At 32.1% G+C, this 19,143-nt stretch overlaps 1 long non-coding RNA gene across 1 annotated transcript; it reads left to right on the forward strand.

Moving 5' to 3' along the window:
- Positions 1-7,821: 7,821 nt before the first annotated feature.
- Positions 7,822-11,305, forward strand: LOC121118375 (uncharacterized). The gene is made up of 4 exons (XR_005864421.2): positions 7,822-9,075; positions 9,130-9,661; positions 9,878-10,778; positions 10,839-11,305. It is a non-coding gene; the product is annotated as an uncharacterized lncRNA (long non-coding RNA).
- Positions 11,306-19,143: the final 7,838 nt, after the last annotated feature.

Consider the following 19,143-nt stretch of genomic DNA (forward strand, 5'->3'; position numbering starts at 1 on the left):
TGAAGCAATCGTTGAATTGGAGATTTCACCTCCATTATTAACCAATGCCATGACTACGGCGGACCTCGAAAGCTCCTCGTTCCAGTTATAGCTCTTTATCTCCTCATATAATGACGGCATGATGCTAACTGAACTACGTATCGTCAGCTGACGAGAATAGCTTTCCTATTTGGTAACCAGTTTTTTATTTGATAATGTTGTCTTCAAGTTATCAAGGTTTAAAGTAGGCGACAATCTGATCCCCGCTTCCTGTATATTGTTCCCACAGAAGAAACAAATCATTTCTTCGATAGTCCTTGCCTGAGTAGTGCCAAAAGGAGAGTGTTCGTAATTATTTGATGTTTAAACAAATATAAGGAAAAATCAAACCCTACATTCCGGAGGGCCCTCAATTAACACATCTATTGGATTGGATTCTAATGGTAGTCTTTCTATCTTTCTTTCAATCAACCGTAAGAATTGTGTCTTATTGTTTTCTGCCATCAGTAATTCCCGAATTGTTTTGTTTTTTTCGTTCCTTTCACGTAATTAAAGAAACTATCTCTTGGGTCAAATGTCCTCTCATTAAAATATATTTTTGTCAAGATTTCCCTCTTGTCCAATTCTTCACTAAATGTAAAAGAACTGTTTTTATTAAAAGCTTCTCCCATAAAGTCTAGTTTACTTTTAATTGATGAATTCGTCATGTAGTCCAGTCTTGGATTTCCATCCACAGTTTCTGGCCATTTCATAGTTGATAAGACTTTTTTAGAAATTTCCGAATTAATTCCATCGTTTTCCAACCAAAACATACCCATGTTCTTTATGATTTGGAGCAACTTAAATGTACAGTCTTCCCCTCCTGTTTTCTCTTGAGTAAATCTTACCATACAGAGCCCTCCTCTAAAGTTCGTGCAATCCAAGAGAATAAAAGGGTCTTCCAAAAATCTCTGAAAGATATCATCCTATGCCACGGGAATTTCTTAATACAATATATTCTTCCTCACGAAATTAGCTCGTTTGGTCTATTAAGAAATATAACATGTTGGCATATTTTATCCACTTTATTTGTTAATCGCTTAGAAAGCCCTTTAACCCTCAACAGATGAATTACTTTAGGTAGTATTAATGTGTTACGCGTAAAAGTTCTGGAGGGAACATTTCTAAGGGTAAAGTTAGATAACTTAAACATTGTGCTGACCAAATCATTTAATATTTTCAATGCTGATCTCTACTTTCAAGTACAACAAACGATACCAGTATTTTAATCCCTTCTACAATATATAATTTTTGAAAGTTTAGTCTATTCGAGCAGTTTGTCATAAGTTTTGACTTTTAAAAATTGACTTCTAATCCAATTATGTATATAAACTTTTTTGAAGGATATTCTATAGGATCACTATATTCTCTTCCCTTTGAGGCAGGGCTTATCAATTCAAGCTATTGAAGAATATATTTAGATTTTTATATTCACTTTATTACTCTAAATATACACATGTTTCCGGAACAGAAAGAAGTGAAAAACAAAAAATATATATATATAATATCATAAATATAACTAACTAATGGAACATAAATTATAATAATCACGCCACATATCTAGACTGAAACAATATATAAAGATCAAATACTCAATTCTGAGCACTGCCCACCATAACAAACCATAAGGTTTTCATCTTATTATTTATGCAACTTTTAAAACAGGGCGTACATAATAAGGACATTCGCATTCCTACTTTAACAATTCTTACTAGGTTATCTCTTCCTGGAAAAACTTCACCCATTTGGCCTATTGGACATTCTTGATCTTGAACTTCATCTAAAAACCACTATCTATACAAGCGTACACATTGTCCATGTGTATAGGTGTGATATCCAAAATGTGCAAAATCATTCAGGCAATACAGCGCCTTCTAACTCCATTGTGGTAATACTAATTTCCTTTAGAGATTTTATTCGAGTAGGAGAAGCCAAAAAATCGAAGTAATTTTTAAATATAGTTTGAACTCTTAAATACATTACGGTTGCCCCTCGCTTTACATTACTCATCACAAAATATCCAGATATCTGAAACAAAGGCATTTGCTAATCCATTCACTACACATCTTTGACTTGGTATTTCTCTCAAAATGGTCAATTCTTCTCTCCATATTTTACATCTTCTAAACAATTGATTAGGTAAATAATTATCCCATCCATTCTTCAACTAATGCGTTCATCTTTATTCATTCTGCAGAAAATCTAAGATAATTCCTATCTTGACAAGGCAACAATACCTGACTGTACATTATTTAAGTATCTGCAACAATAACAATCTTATAAAAGCACCATCTATAAAGTATATCAATTAAATCTAACTGCAACTTCAGACCTACGTCCAATAAATTATTTAAAAATCTTCCAGTAGTTGCCTTTGATGAGCCATCAAAAACAATACGTAGTTTGGCTGTTGTAGATTACTCTTTTAATACTCCATGATGTGGTAAATAAAATGATGATTCATTTTTAACTACAACAGGTACTTTGTTAATAAATCCGAGTTGATAATTCTTCGATAAAACATTTATGTACTCTTCCGCAAAAATGGTATTTTTTCTAAGCTTTGTTTCAGTATAATTAAATATACGTAAAGCTTGGCCCTTGCTTCTTCCTAAGGGTAAATCATTTCGTTTTATTGGTAACGATGATTTTACTCTTCTGTCGTTTCACCTTTCTACAGACGAAAGAAAATGTTTTTGAGCTCTTTTTTCAATGTTCTTTTCTAGTTCCCACACCATATTTTCCCTTTTACAAAATTAACTTATATCTGGATCCACTTCATCAATAGATATATGTGACACAACAGAATATGAACTATTATATTCCTGTCCAATGTTTCCTCCAACTATCCAGGCCAGTCTAGTTCTTCTCGCAAAGGGTTCCCCAATTTTTCCCACGCAAAGTGGGTCATTAACTAGAAACCTGGACATCATATCAGCAGCCATTAGGACATCAAGTTTTTCTTCAATATCCATATTATCTCCTAATTCTATATCTGATGGATGACTAAATTCTCGAATTAGAAATTGAATCATTCTCTTGTAATCGGATATCTTTTTAACGTCGTATGCATTCATCACAATTTTTTTTAACATTATTCGACCTAATATTAAAATGATGTAAATCATAAATACTCTCTTTGGACTCCCTATTATAGCCCCTGATATAGTGACATTATACCTGGTTTCTCTCAGACCCAATGTCCGTACTAATTGAGACGAAATTAGACTAATCTGCAACCCTCATCAAAGATAATACAGACAGGAATATCCAACATTTTAAAGCTTATAGTAGCCATTGCAGTAAACAAAAGTGTGGATCTCCCACCCCAAGATGCATGTCCAATACCTTGAATAATTTCCATTTGTTATTTTTTTTTTTGGGAGTTTCTTTATTATCATACTTTACATCTCCCTTTATAATGACAGTGTCCAGATGTAAGGCAGTTATAATATAATAGGCTCCTTTTTACGTTGTTAATTCTGACAATGTAAACTTTGACGCGGAAAACACTACATTTAGAGAAACTGTGAATTTGACCAGAAAAATTTACACAAGAGATGTTTTTCACATAAGCTTTATGTTCGTCAGTTCCTTTTTTTCCAATCAGATAATGCTTTTATTTCGATTGGCCTCGATTAAGCATATTTTTTTAGTGGACAACGAACGATGTTTCAATAACTTATCCAAAGTAATATCTTGCCCTAATGAACTATTCGCATATCTTTCCCAACTTTCTCTTAAAGAACCCGAAATTTTATCCTCCAAAATAGGTCAAACAAATCTTCGAGCATTTTCTTCATCATTACTGTCAAGAGATCTTTTAACTCGACAGAGAGTACTGTAAAACCCATGCAACTCACTGGCACAATTCTTAACAACGGGAAGCTTTACAAGCTGAAGAACTAGCTTAGATACCACAGCCCTTTCTCTTGCATACGTATTTTTAAGAATTTTAATTGCTTCTTCATAACTGTGCTCCTTCATGATGATGCCCAAAATGCCTTCTAATGCAGGTCCTTCAAACATGATCTAAGGTAAGTTTGTTTCGTTACAGAATTAATTTTGTGAACATCAACAATTGATTTAAAAGTCTCCAACCAACCACTGAACTCCTCAGTTTTACCATAAAACTCAGGTAAAACCATTTTTGGTAAATGTGACAGATGTGATTCAACCTTTTTTCTTACGCTTTCTTCATTTTTTACTGACGATTCTATTGATTTAATTTCCATGAGATAATCAATCACACATTCTCGTTTTTCTTTTTGTTTGTTCCTTTCCAATCTCCTAATGAAGGTTCCCATTTGTCTCACTACACTTTTATGATTCTTTCTTGCATCATGAGCCTTTTCAACATCTTTAAACCTTTCATCTACCTCTACGATGTCTTCAAATCCACAATAATATTCATCCAGGCTTACAAATTCCTTTTCCAGATATCCTAATTCGATCTGAAGGTCTTCTAAAACGCTATTATCTTTTTCTAGGTATTCCTCACATGACTTCACACAGTCGTAAAATAAATTACAATTCTTATTAAATACAATAACTGATGACTTCTCTATCTTGAAAATTTTACTTATCTATCCGGCTTGAAGGACCATGTATAGGATTACTATATCCTCTTCCATTTGAGGCAGATCTTTATATACACATTATTGCTCTAAATATACACATGTTTCCGGAACAAAAAGAAGTGAAAAACAATATAAATATATACATATATTACGATAAATATAACTAACTAACGGAACATAAATTCCAATAATCACGCAAAATATCTAGACTGAAACAATATATTAACATCACAATTCTCAATTCCGAAAAGATATTGTCGGTACATTTAAGTGATTCAGTTATTTATTTTTTTACGTACCCTGAGTATAAAGTAGTCAGGTCGTTTGCAAACGCTTCTACTTTATTCCCTTTGATGACAGAACAATTTTCAATTTCCACCACTAGAGTGTTCAATGCAACTATGAACAGCCTTTGCGACACCCTTTACGTACTAACAATCAATTATTATTCTTTTTCATAGAATGGATGGAGGTCATTTAGACAAATATCTACCATTTCCGAAAAAAGATCTCCAGAACCATTATTCCTGAGAAATACTCTTATCAATTGAGGTGATATTGAATCAAATGCTTTTTTGAAATTTATGCCCATTACCGCTAAATCTAAGATACCTTTCCCTGCAGTTTGTATTGAATCGTTTATTCCTCGTGGAATATCCTCCATATATCGACCCCCTATGTTACCTTTTCGGGAAGTATGTTTGATTGATGTCAAAACCTTTTCAATTATTTTAGCCAGAATTCCACTATATATTTTATAGGTATTTTTCAGCTTAATGAGGGATTGTTTTTAAATTTCCCTATTTGTAATGCCCCTCTATAAACTATTTATAATACAGTGTTCATATTTAATGGAACTCCCGGTACATAACTTATTTTGATTTTAGGGAGAGGTTTTGCGCTCTAACAAGTGCCCTTCCTAGATATTACTTTATTTTACTACAGAAACGGTGGAAATAAGTGATAAAAAAGGACAAAAAATTGTCCTTCTCGTTAAAAGTCTAATAAATTCCTCATTGTTCATTATAATTACAAAAATTATAGTTTGTCGTAAAGTAATGACATATAAGTTTATAATTAAAAAAAAAACACATTAAAAAAAATAATAGTTTAAAGTTATTTAAGGATTGTTGTTGGAAACAATATTTTTGTATATATATCAGGCTATGAAAGTTTTGTAATAGGATATAAATTGTAAAACTACAGCAACATACATTTTTTCACAATAAAGTTTATTTTCATGTCTTTTGATGTAAAAACAATTAAGAGCACACCCTCTCAATAGAATAGGGAAAATTTGTTATCTTTGTTGGTATTTTGCCAGTCCTTATTTAAGATTAATAACAGCGGTCCCGTATAGTTTAATCTCGGTATGGTCCAGTTCACTCCTTTATATCAGTCTTCAGAACCAATGCATTTGTAAGTGGAGCTCCGAGTGACACTCAAAATTATTTAGGGAGCTCTCATCATTTTAGAAGAATTTTCGCTCATTGATATAAATTTATTACTTTTTGTTTTTCTACCGCTTATACAAATCGCCTCCTTACTCCCTCTGAGAAAGGGTTTGCGTATCGTGGAGTGACAGGATCACTGGAGGTAAAAGGATACCCATCAGATAAACACCTGCTGTGGGAGTACCCAGTTCTAAAACTTGTTTACTCTACTCTTGGAGAGGTGGTAAAGGAACGCTTCGGAGACTCAGTATGCAGAAAGGATTTTTTCACACTAGCTTCCAACAGCAGTGATAGTGAAAATTCAATTTTAAATCTTGACAGTGGTGTGATAAATATTTTAACAAACTATATTACTATTTTATATACAATTAAATTTACATTAAAAAGCTTAGGTCTTGAATATTGTAATGAATATTTGTTAGTGTTTTATAGGTTTTTTATTATTTTATTGTAGCATTATGGAATATGTTTCCAGCATTTCAAAATCTTTGAAAAAAAATCTGGTAATGAAAACAGAATACATGGCTACATGAGTGGCTATCTTAACCCTAAAGACTCTAGAAGCTAAGGAAATATTTACGGACCGAGATGGGAATATGAAGATCTTTGAAATAGAAGATATGGTAGAAAAATATCAAATTATTGTAATATACATATATTGCCTGAAAAGTCATGAAAATGCTCGCAGGATATTTTATAGAGTTAGGAGTGAACCCTAGGAAAGAAAATGTGATAGTGGTGGGAGATTTTAATGTATCTGAAATTTATGGAAAAGACTACATGTTATTAAACTGTTTCACATATTCAAAAATTCTTGTAGCATGGAAGGAAAATATTGGTATGAATGATCTACAAGATGTTACAGATAAGAACAAACCAACATTTATACGAAAATATAACGATCAAGTCACCAAGAGTTGACTAGACCACATGTATGTTACAGACAAGGTACTTTCGTCAGATATATCTTTAGAAAGAATTTCATCAAATTAGTTGGCGAATCACTTCTTTTTGCTGGGAACCAAATGCTCAATAAAATATTTATATAGGAACACAAGATAGAAACTGTGTTATCCGATCTTCTCACGGATATATTTTTAGAATAATCATGGAATAAATACGAGATACTTCTACATAGGTACACGCGTATTACACATTTTTTTTGTTACACAAACCGGTAAGACACCTCTTAAATAATAGTAATAAATATATGCAAATATATATTACAATCCCTCTTCCCTTCAAATTACAAAAAATATTAATATGTCAGTAAGTACTATCTAATATTGTTTGTCGCTTTTTCTTCCCCTTCTTGTCCTACTATCGTTTAGCGCATTTTAGTTCAGTGTGTTATACAAACATACTTACACTAAATTAACTAATTGGAACATAACTCGCTTTTTCGGATTATCTCGAAGTCTTCTTTTCTTGTGGGATTCAATATGATTTTTCGATGGTTCCCCTTTATTTGTGGTTTTTATGTCATTAGGTTTCAAAATCTCTAGGCATTGGCAAGGTGCTTTTCTTTGACAAGTTTCACAGTTCTCAATAATCGTGACAATTTCATTATTCATTCCAGGCCAGAATATTGACCCTCTCATTCTTTTTTTGGTTTTAGTCATTCCTTGATACGACAAATGTAGTTTAGCAAAAAAGTATCTCTGACACGCTTAAGGGACAACAATTGGTATTCCTTTCAATACTAAACCGTCCTCCACAGCTTAGTCTTCGATCATGTTCTTAAATGATCTAATGTTATTGTTTTCTACTCTTCCTTTTTCTTTAAGACCCCATTCCACGAATTGTGCGAGTGGTCGATAGTCTTAACTTGCTTTCGCTATATTTAGTATCTCTTCTATGATTGGATGTACGAAACCAATATTTTGCCTTTTATCCTGTACGACAGCTATTGTAATAATTGCTAATCTAATCGTGTCTTTCATTCCACTATCTAATTCTTCTTCTTCCTTCCAGGATCTTGGAGCTCGTGACAAAGCATCTGCAATAATGTGGTATTGTCCTTTATTCCATGATACTTTGAACTAGTAATGATGAGGGTACCTTCTAATCTTCTGTACTTTGGAGTTTTCCATTTGGTTTAATGAAAATAGTGTAAAGATAAATATGATCGATTATTACTTCGAAGTGCAGTAGTCCACTGAGATAAATATGACACTTTTTTATGGCCCACTTAATGGCATCGGCTTCTAATTCGATCATCGCATAACTTGACTCTGTTTCAGTGATAAATGTAGAACCACAATCAATTAGTTTCCTTATTTCTCCATACCGCTGTAATAAATCGAATCTGAGACCTTTGGTTCTTGATGTGTCCGTCTCTAAACATGTTTCTCTCAAAGGATCAAGCAGTGCTAGGATTGGTGGCTTAAGTAAAATACTTTTTATATTATCCATCGCCTGGGAATGAACTAACTCCAATTTGAATTCATTCTTTGTCTTCAACAAGTCTCTCAATGGTTCAGCCACTTTGCTCATGTAAAATGACCTTATAAATGACCTTAATTCTGTTCTGTTTGTAGGAGTGGGAAGTTTAAGCTTAGGATTCAATTTATTTTCGTTAATAGAAATTCTATTCTTATTAATTTTGTAACCAACAATTTCAATTTCTTCTTTTGCAAATTGAAATTTCTCTAGACTTAATGTGATTCTAAAGTTCTTTTATCTATTTAGGATTCAGTTTACGCTCTTAATATACTTCTCAAAATCTTCATTGTCATCTAGAATATTATCGACTACTTTATGGACAGTTAATAGGCCTTCCAGTGCTATATCATACCGACTATTGTACGCTTCTCCCATAGAAGTAAATTCCATAGGAGCTCTCTTAAATTAATATTTTCTGTATGGAGAAATAAAAGTTGTCAATTTTGGGATTTTCTCTTCTAGAGGTATCTGCCAATAACAATGGACTGCGTCAAATTTTGAGAAAAACTGGGATTTCGGTTGGATGTTAGAAACAGCTTCCTTTGGAATTTTCATAGGATGAACTAATCTCTTAAGATGTGAGTTTAACGTGGTTAAGTCAACCGTTAATCTAACTTTACCATTCTGTTTAGGTACAATAACTATGGGTTGGCACCAATATATTATTTCATGTTCTACTTTCATGGTCACATACTTTTTGACCATATCATCCAGAATGTTTTTCACCTGTCCACGATAACAAAACTGTGCAGTGCAAATGGCTTTGTATTTTCCAATAATTTTATTTCATTGGTGGTTGTTCCTTTTTTTTAAATTTATGCTCGCATGAGGACACACTTGAAAATTCCTCTATTAACTGATTTTCCACTGCTTTAATTTTACTATCCATTATAGTTCCTATCTTTTTGATACCTAATGCTTCATCAATCCATTCTTGTTTCTTAGGTCAGGGAAAATTTGGGTGGAAAATACCCAATCCAATGCATGCATGCTGAGAGATAAACATATCATGTTGGCCAATATCTTTAACTAAATACACGATCTCTTTGTGCTGATGAGTTCTGGGTCTAAATATCAATTCAATACCTCTTACCATTTCCAATCTCGAGCCGTTTACAACGACAATTTTACGGGTGGCTGATGAGTTTTCTGGTTTGCTTGATGGTAAGTCTAAGTCTTTATAAATTTGTAGGCCTGCAATCGAAGCCATTTCACCACTATCACATACTACAATTTTGTTTCCGACGAACTCTCCGATGGCGTCCCATATGTTAATTAGGAGTTTGTTCAGCTCACATTAACAAATATAATTGATTATTTAAAAAATACTTAAATTTGTAGCTCTAAAAACTCTAAGCCTAATTTATTTTTTTCTTACAGTTCCGACATTAGGCCTCCTTTGCAGGACACGGTCTTCCAAATGGATGAGGAGTCTTGAAACTACACTTTCTACAAAGGTTTTCTTCACTTCTCCTCCATGATCACCCACGACTTTGATTCCTCCTTCTAACATGATCTTCACTATTTTTGTCAGCTCTCAAAGTACGATTTATACCCTTCAAAACTAGAGTGTTCAAAAATGTATCGATTGCTTTTGGCTGTTTCAAGGATCCTACACATGTTAATAGTGTCTTTCAGATTGAGCTGTGGGTTTTTTTTTAAAAGCTATTGAGAAACATTTTCATCTCTGACTCTGCAAGTGGTCAGAGTAGCCCACCAATTTCATTTCATAGATTTCAGCCTCTTCTGCTCACATTTTTAGCTCGCAATAAAATTTATCAATTGTTTAGAAAAATAGGAGGCAAAAAGTTTACAATTTTATTATTTGTTTATGATGTGACTATCTTAATGAGTGAACAGTCAATTGAGTCAGACTGGAAATACCTCAAAAAAGTCCATTAAACATTTGAAGAAATATTGGGCTTGAAAATTAATGACGAACAGTCTTAAGTGATGAGGATTATGGAAGCTCCAGAGAAACACTTCGATGAGTCCTGTCTATTAAATGAATTATTAGGAAATATTATCCCTATTGAAAATGCCACTCATAAAAATGATAGAAAAATAGACAACAAATATAATTAATGATTTTCTTAATTAGGGAACATAAGCTCGAAACACTTGTCAGAATTGGAATACAACTATAGTTCCAAGCATAACCCATACTATAAGATGTCAACAATATAACGTGGAGTGTGCTAAGAAATGGAATAAGATCGCCATTGATTACATAAATTTACTAAAATATATAGGACATAGAAGATAGTAAATGAAGAAACGGGTAGGTCGTTTGTGTATCATAGATGTTATGCTTAATTGGAAACTTCTTCTGTTCTCCTAGTATAAGAGAACATTTTCAGTCAATTTTCACTAGAAATAGTATTTGTATGTAGCTTGTAACGGAAACTTTGTATGCACTACTAATCAAACGCCATGGAAATCTTGGTACAAAAAACGAAAATCAATATAACGTATTGGAAGATTATGGAAGCAAGTGGCTCACTTCAAGAACTAAAAAAGAAGCTAAAAAGAAATATATATTGATATATGTATATATATACTGTCAAACCTGGTCTAATTGTCACCTGTTTTAAGCGTGTTACATGAATAATTCCAGTTTTTAAATTTAAAAATGTTGCAAAATAAGAAAGCTGACTTAAGGGGTCATCTACACTTAGTGGTGGATTTTTCAGTTTCACCTTTTCTTACCGCTTAATACAGGTTTTGATTGTATGTTATACTGGTTCATAATATAATAATGGAAAAGGACTTACTTTTTGTATTTGCTAAATAAATATTTGTTTTTTTATTTTTATTTACAAAGCTGTGTTATTTTTCTTGTACTCTGGAAGAGATCATGTAAAGTTAGAACTAATGCGTGCAAGACGAAATGAAAATGTTGCAAAGTTATAAGTGTAAGTCCTCGATGGACACGCTGTAGAATTGAGGATCGAGATCAGAGTAATTTCTGACAACATGATAGCTAGATACAGAAAGGAGTTTTTGTTTATTTCCTTCATCTCATAGCTGCTTTGATATGAAACTTCATGACAGCTAAGCTGCTCTTCTTCAAAACAATTATAAGGGAAACAAGGTAAGATTTCGGTGGTCTTCTTTTTAGCATTCACAAAAATACTATTACTTCCATCTATGGATATGAAAGGTGTCATACTCATACTAAATGACATAAATCCGGTGTGTTTTTTAGCTGACTCGTTAATTTGAAATTGGTAATTTAAAGAAAGAATTTTATTTTCCTTAGCAGTTGTCGTTATTATTTAATTCCTGAGTAGTGAACATTTCTTCCCAAATAGACTGAATTATATTCAAACCCTGATTGAATATTTGTGGGTGCTCATAAAAGACGGAATGTAACCTTGAGGATTTGTTGCAATGTTCTAATTGTAAGTTCTTTTTGACTCAGAGTAGAATTGGGATCGACATCACAGTAATTCTACCAAATGCCCTTGTATATATCCTTTTCAGATTCATCTCTTGTCACAATAAACTTCATGAGCATTATCCTTTCTCTCCTTCAAAACTTTCTTCAAATTGTCTGGGTTACCATATTTATTTTCGTTCTTTTTTTTTTAACATGCTATTTCTAGACTGTATTTGCATCATTACTCATACCCTTGCTTCTAGAAAGAAAGAAGAAATAAATAACAACAAGATGGGGAAATAATTGATATAAATTATGCAGAGTGTCAACTGACAGTACTGTGATGTCTCCTCACATGCTTCAAATGCGTGCATTTTCCTTTCTCTACATTTGGGCATTTTTAGACATGCGGGGAAAACGATTGTACAATCTACTTGGGAATTTCTTGTAAAAATGATCAATATATTCGAGCTATTAAAGCATGGATATTCCATTTTTTCCCATAAATTTTTGTGAGGACATTTGATTTCCAGCTTCTTATTCCTTTTGTTTTAATTTTGTATAATAGAAATAGTATACCAGATGATTTTAGATTGAATATAAATAGTGTGTGTAGCCGTGTTTAGTGTTGTGTATGTCCTTATTTATTCGTTCTAGTCCCGTCCAGTCTTGGGACCGTAAGTCCTTAGGACCGGTTAGTAACTGTTGTTCTTTGGAATATCGATGACTTATTAAGGCAAATAAGAAATATGTAATAAGATTATTGCACACAGCTTGCAAAAAGTAGGATATTTTGATGATAATACAATATAATTCGAACATATTAAATTGTTACTTATTTATATAATTTATTTTATTATGTAATGGAAAAATTAGAAAGAGGAAAACCACCCTCATTGAAGTCACAAAGGATCGATTTTACCTTCTTCAAGGACCGACAAGTGGGACTGGAATGGATGGGACCGAACTCATCTGCAGTCCTAAATGAAGACCGACGCAACACTAGTCGTGTGTATTATAAAAGGTTGTAACATGTAAATATATCTTTAATTAATAAATTCTCTACGTTTCTATTTCGTTCTTTTGGTCTCTCTGGATCCTTTCTTTCTTTGATTGTTATGTCTTTATCCTCGTCAGACACAGCAGTTGTACCTAAGGACTATTCCAATATTCGATTAAATAAGGTTATTTTCATAATCTATATTTGTTTATGGAAGAATATATTTCCATATATGACTTGCACTTTAGAGTTTTCTTATCGCCTATAGACATATAATACATTAGGATATTGAACTTAATAAAAGTTCAAATGTTTATCACAAACATAAATATCTTTTTCAGACAACACTTTGTAAACCATTTTCGTCTGCCTACTAAAACCACAGTTATGTCGGTCATTGAACCCAAAAATGCACTTTAAAAGTTACAATCACAGTCGGTTGGGCCAGTGGCGTCGCTGACCCCCTTTTTTAGGAAAAAGGCTTGAGCTCCCCAAAATGTTTCTGAAGACTTATAATTATATAAGAGCAAAGGGTTAACCGGCGGTTCTTAAGAAGGAGGAAACGGGATATCACATTTTCAATGTTCAATCTTCCTTCTTTTTAATGTTTTCACACCTTCGATTCCGGCGACCATTATTATATAGCGCTTGTATACTATTTTAAAAATGTTATTATAAATTTTAAAACAATGATTATAAAATTCTATATATCATATCAATATATATTAATGAAAAAATTGTCCTGATAAGAAATCCATCTTCTTTTTTGTCAAAAAATTGTCAAATCGATTTTGCGAAGAAAATTAGAAAAAAAGCAAACAATATTAATAGGTATTGTAAAGAGAAAAACACAAAACTAAAAAGATTTTTTTCCTTCTTGTAAAAACAAAAAAGTTATAAAGAATAATGTCGTCGAAAAAAAAGAAAATTATTCAGAAAAAAGACGGATGATTCAGTTAGACATCAAATTTTATTTCTTAAATATAGAAACGAATCTCCTAACACATTTTTAGAAACTTTATTTTATCGATGGCTCCAATATGCCATTAGAAATCCATCTTTTGCATCCGGAAAAAAACGAAGCTGCAAAATTTAAAAAAAGTCGTTATTTTTTTAGTTGTTTTTTGAGACACCAGACACTTTTGATTCAAAACTCAACCCCGTATCTAGTCTTATTCAGCTCAAAAAGGATTTTTTGTGTTATAGGTATAAAAAATATCACTTATGCAAAATTTCAGCCCTTAGATGCCCAACGGTGTGGGCACTCATAAAGGCTACATACTTAAAATAACTAAGATATATATATAAAGATACGTCTATTTTTGTGTTATCACATATCCAATCCAAAATGGTGAAACAAATATATCTCAAAATTTAGCGAGTAGACGTACAAAATAACCAAGCATGTTCATATGATATTTTTTTGGTCCTTCGAGGTAATTCAGAACCTGTCCGGGACTGAAATAAACCTCATTTTCCATCTTTCTTGCTATATATATCTCCTTCTCTCTGTTTATTCCCTCTTCCCTCTGTAACTTTCTACAGCCCTCTGTCTGTCATTTTTCTTCTACATTCATTCTTTGCTTCGATTTCTATTAATTTAGCCCTCCAATGCTGCTCGTTTATATATAATATAAGTAAATTTATAAAAGTAATTATATAACAGTGTTGATAATTTTTGGGTCTATGCTCCCCCTAAATGATGTAAGCCAACCTAGGTTTAGTATTTAAAATCTTAATTTTAAAACAACGTTTTTTAAGTAAAATTTTGATTCAGAGGCATATTTTGAACTAAATTTCATATTTAAATGAATATTTACGGTAATGACATTTGGTCAAAACCCTTCCATCTTTAAACAAATTAGGTTATATATTGAGTTATCTTGAATAAAATTTCTACAAAATGTGTGTAATCAGACAAACATCCAGTAAAATGAAGGATAATATATAGAAGATCAATTTTTTTTTTCATTTGATTTATATCATAGTTAAAACTAAAGAATATACAATAATTCACAATTTCTAATAATTTTTGTTCCAAAAAAAAAAGTTTGACATTGATTGAACTTTTCAGTTGAACTTTTAATTTTTCTTATGGAATATTGAATAAATAAGAAAATTCAAGGTGGGTATAAATGTTGTAAAATTAAATAAAATTAAGTCAATTATTTGACTAATTGTAATAAGTAATTAATATTTCAGAAGAAAGAACATTAACCCCAATATATATACGTTTCATAGCAAATGTACTTGATTCGTATTTAGTATTTTCTAGTATAGGTCATCTAATCAACTTATTTAATTTCTGAGCTTTTCCTACATTTAGAGTATTACTAAACTCCTAAGTTATTAAAATAACACAACCCAACAAAATCACAATTTTTTATGCACAAGAACAGCATAATACAATTTGATCCCCTGATTCCGAATATGACATTATTTTATTTTTCATAGCCTTGTGGCCTTTAGAAAAAAACATACATTTTTGTTATTTTTCGCTATTTTTAAGGTTCAAAGCTGTTTTAAGCCGTCGCTCTTAAAAAGGAGAAAAAGAAAATATAAATTATACAATTTGTTATAACATTAAGTCTCATGTCTCAAACTATATAAATTAATTATTTTAAGCTTCATGAACACAAAATGACTCGTAGCATACCCGTAGTGAGTGAAGGATTCCAAAAACCGGACATTCAATGGAATCCTCCGAGCAAATCCTTTTTTATCTATATCTTTGTTTCTATTTCTTCTCTCCCTTTGTTTCTATCTCTTCTAGCTGGGCCTACGAATACTAATGCACTTTTATTATGAGCTCAATTTAAAAATGAGTTTTTTTTCCAAGAAATAATGTCATGGTCGTATCTCAAATTGACAAGCATACAGAACGTTTTAAAGAGGTTCTTTTTTAAATTAAAGTTCATATTTTTAGCAATCCAATGCAAAACTTTTAAACTTTTTGAACCTATTCATGTTAAAGCTAAGAGCCTCTGAATAAAAAGCACCTATTTTCCACTTTAAACATAGATAAATCGAGTTCAATGTATGATGCAGACATTTTAAAAATAGTTTTAGAATTTGTTAACATTCGGCTTCAAAATATATCAATATAGTTTATCCCTATCTTCAACACTGAGAGCTTAAACAGCTTTGAACCTTAAAAATAGTCAAAAATAACAAAAAATGGATGGCCTTTTCTGTTGGCCACAAGACTATGAGAGAATAAATAAGGTCATATTTGGAATCAAGGAATCAAATTGTACTAAGTTGAGCATATACTTTTTTTGTACCATTTTTGCTGTTGGACAGTGTAATTGGCTATTTACATTTTTGTGTCCTATGGCTTAGAAAAGAACCATAAATATGGGGTTTAGGGTTTTAGCTGGCGTTCCAAGTCAGAATTTTGATGCCTAGTTTAATGGGAGCGAGTCAACAAATAACAAGGTAACACAGAGTCCAATATTGCCTTATCTACAAAATAGTCCTTCTCCATCACGAGAATGAACTAGCTAACACCTCATCAGCTGTGGTAGCAAATTTAATGGAAATAGGGTTCCAAATCTAGATAACCATTGCACTAGCAATCTCATGCACCTTCACTCTTCTATCATCCATCACAATATGATAGATCTTACCAATGATTTTTGGAGTAGCAATCTCAAAACACGTCTAGAACGTTTAGGGTCACTTATGTTCATATGACCACTCCAAAAATTTTAAAACCACTTACTAACTGTTTTAATCAAAGGTGCAGAGTCTTTTAAAATGTTGATCAAACTTATTTTTAGTCTTTTAAGGCATTTTTCCTTTCTTAAAGTAATGATTAACCAACACAAATATATTTTTTGTCCATTTTTTGAAAATCATTCGACTTCCTCGATTCAAACAAACATTAAAGAAGGAAATAGTCCGATCTGGCAGAAAGTTGGTGTATTTTCTTCCATGAGATGCTATTAATTAAACATAACCTCCATACGTGCGTGTAGTGTCACTTATCGGACTGTACACGTACTTTTGAAACGAAACTTGTACATACTTAAATATAAATGTAGGCCCCACAAACTGTGGAGTACGCCCCGTTAGGGGAACGTGGAGCAACGAGTGTTGTCTTGACTAAAAAAATTTGGACTCGGATTTCTTAAACTTAATTTGATGATTTTTGGAATCAAATTAATTGGAGAGTTAATTTTCGATTTCGATAAAATCTGGATTGAGTTACCATAGAGATTTTTATGACTAAACTTCATCAAATTTTTTGAGTTGCTTGACGGTCCAAGTAATTTTTTAATCTTTGAGGAGCAAAACTTGACATATACCAAGTAGTTTTTTTTAAATTTGAACACTTTAAATGTTAAAATCCAACAAGATATAGTTTATTCATTAACAACTCTAATAATATAAATAGATGTGTGTCTGAGCTCTTTTAATCGTTAATGTAGACCCTCAGCTGTAATAATGGCTACCAGGCGGCAGTGTAAGGCATGTCATCCTCTGCATATGTAGTCCTTTGTCATTGCGTCACAGTACTGGATGAAAGAGCATTGACGGCCTCAGTGTTTGGATTGGATGATTAACACTGCAGCCCTTCCCCTCGATATGTACCCAAAAAATGCGGTCAATAGTGTCGGCATCAGGCTGTAAGGGGGGCAAAAGTGTAATAAAGAACTCATAAGACTCATTTAAAGAAGTTTTGCAAAGGAGAAGATGGGTTTCTTTCAATGGTGATATCAAAAGCGGTCTCTCCACCCTCACAAGGCTCTTTGCACCCACTTTTTTGACAGCTCTCTGGGCAGTCTAGTGTGAAACCCGGATATCTCTTGCGTGGACCCTCATGGATTTGTGGTGATTGACTTGGGTTGCTTTCTTTAACTCCTACAGGTCCAGTTTGGTATTTTTGACAGCCCTTTTTCCTTTCCAATGTTTTGGACTTAATGACAGTGGTCCTGGAGATGCCCAACTGCTGGGAGTGAGCGAATGTAAATTCGTTGATCTCGTTCAATTGTCCTATTGTCGACTTGTATATAGTCTTTTTTTTTTGTTTTGTTGAACTAATTGTTGATACTTTAATATATAAAAATATGAATTAATTGTTGATACTTTAATATATAAAAATATGAATTAATTTCTAACACTCAACCTTCATGAATTATTGCATTATAAGTGGTCAGATTTCAATATACCAGCTGGTACCATGATTTTATAACAAAATATACTATTTTAAAGTTACTAAGAGATATACAAAGAGTCCCTGCATAACGCAATTTAAGCACAGTAGATAATACCGTGGTGTTTGGAATTATTTTGACTCCTTGAATAGTGCAGTATATTCCCTAAAATAGCATTTTTTAATATTATAAATAATAAGAAACTATATGTTGAGGCAAACAAGAGTTTTTATAGTTGTTGATGCGTTCGTTCATACTATACCTATATATTCATACAATGAAACTGTATCATTTTGATAAGGGGGGAGTGTCCTGTAATTATTTGATTTGATACTTAGCCTGAACACTTATGGTTATTAATTATCATACAAAAATTGTAATTAAAAAGGTTGTTGAATACATATTGGTTATGTTCCAATCATTTAAATTTTAATGTATTATAAATACCTGGTTAAAAGTAAATGTTCCAAGTATCTTTTTTGACATACATTATTTTAAATAATTAATGATGAATAAAATATTATATCATACAGACCATTTAAAAACCTGTAAGAAAAAATAGAAAAAATGGGCTTGGAAAAATAATTTCTCAACTTTTACGCGTTTTAATACTAAAATAATCCCCGAACAACAATGATGTTTTTATTGCTACTAAAAACTGCGACCCCCTGTAACTTCCTTAGGGATCATAAAGCAAAAATTACCAAAATAGTATATGAAAGGTAGGTAAGTATTAAACAAAGTGCACAGTGAAAGTATTTTATAAAATATAAGTTTATAAATTTCCAAGACACGTGTAACAACTTAATTATTATATTATATTATTTTCCTCTTTTTCTAATTAATCGACTGTAATCAAGTCGACATTATTCTAGAAGCAATTCCAAAGAAGGCTACAACAGATTATTCCTGAAGTTGTTTTCTTCATTTTAATACCTTGCCAAAAAAAATCCTTTGGCAATGAGAAAAGAATGTTTAATCGCCCCCAAATTTGACTATTTTCTGTGTATAAACTGTTTTCATTTGACTAAGACAATCTTGACCGTATTAACTTAATTTTATTTATAGGTAGCAGTAGTACCCAGTTTTGCTCGTAGTTATGAGT

Source organism: Lepeophtheirus salmonis, chromosome 5, assembly GCF_016086655.4.
Source record: "Lepeophtheirus salmonis chromosome 5, UVic_Lsal_1.4, whole genome shotgun sequence".
Lineage (NCBI taxonomy): Eukaryota > Metazoa > Arthropoda > Copepoda > Siphonostomatoida > Caligidae > Lepeophtheirus > Lepeophtheirus salmonis.